The following is a 402-nucleotide window of genomic DNA, read 5'->3' as shown; positions in this document are numbered from 1 at the left end:
ATTTCTCCTCAGGCACATTTAATAATGAGCTGCATCTGGATAAATATGCACACACCAACAGTACACACACACACACACAATCTAATTATGAATAGCCTACTTAATCTCTATGTGGAATTAAATTACCTGCTTATTGCTATCACCGAATCAGTGTTTGTACAGATATAAGTGCAAAATATAATGCCTCTCAATCGATTATTAAAACTGATCCAAAGAAAGAGACTTAACTAGATGCAAGATGGTACATTACAGTCAATAAAAAGCGAATTGAATGCTATAGGCAAAAAAGAGAGATTGAGATATTTTACCGATGAAGTAGGACAGCAGAATGGCCAGCAGGGGCGGCGGCAGCGATCGCCGACAGGGCGGCACATTTCCAGCTGCAGTACTTGGACGGCTTCT

Source organism: Carassius auratus, unplaced genomic scaffold (genome assembly GCF_003368295.1).
Source record: "Carassius auratus strain Wakin unplaced genomic scaffold, ASM336829v1 scaf_tig00016919, whole genome shotgun sequence".
Classification (NCBI taxonomy): Eukaryota; Metazoa; Chordata; class Actinopteri; order Cypriniformes; family Cyprinidae; genus Carassius; species Carassius auratus.
The sequence above is the reverse complement of the archived record's forward strand: the minus strand, read 5'-3'. Positions refer to the sequence as shown.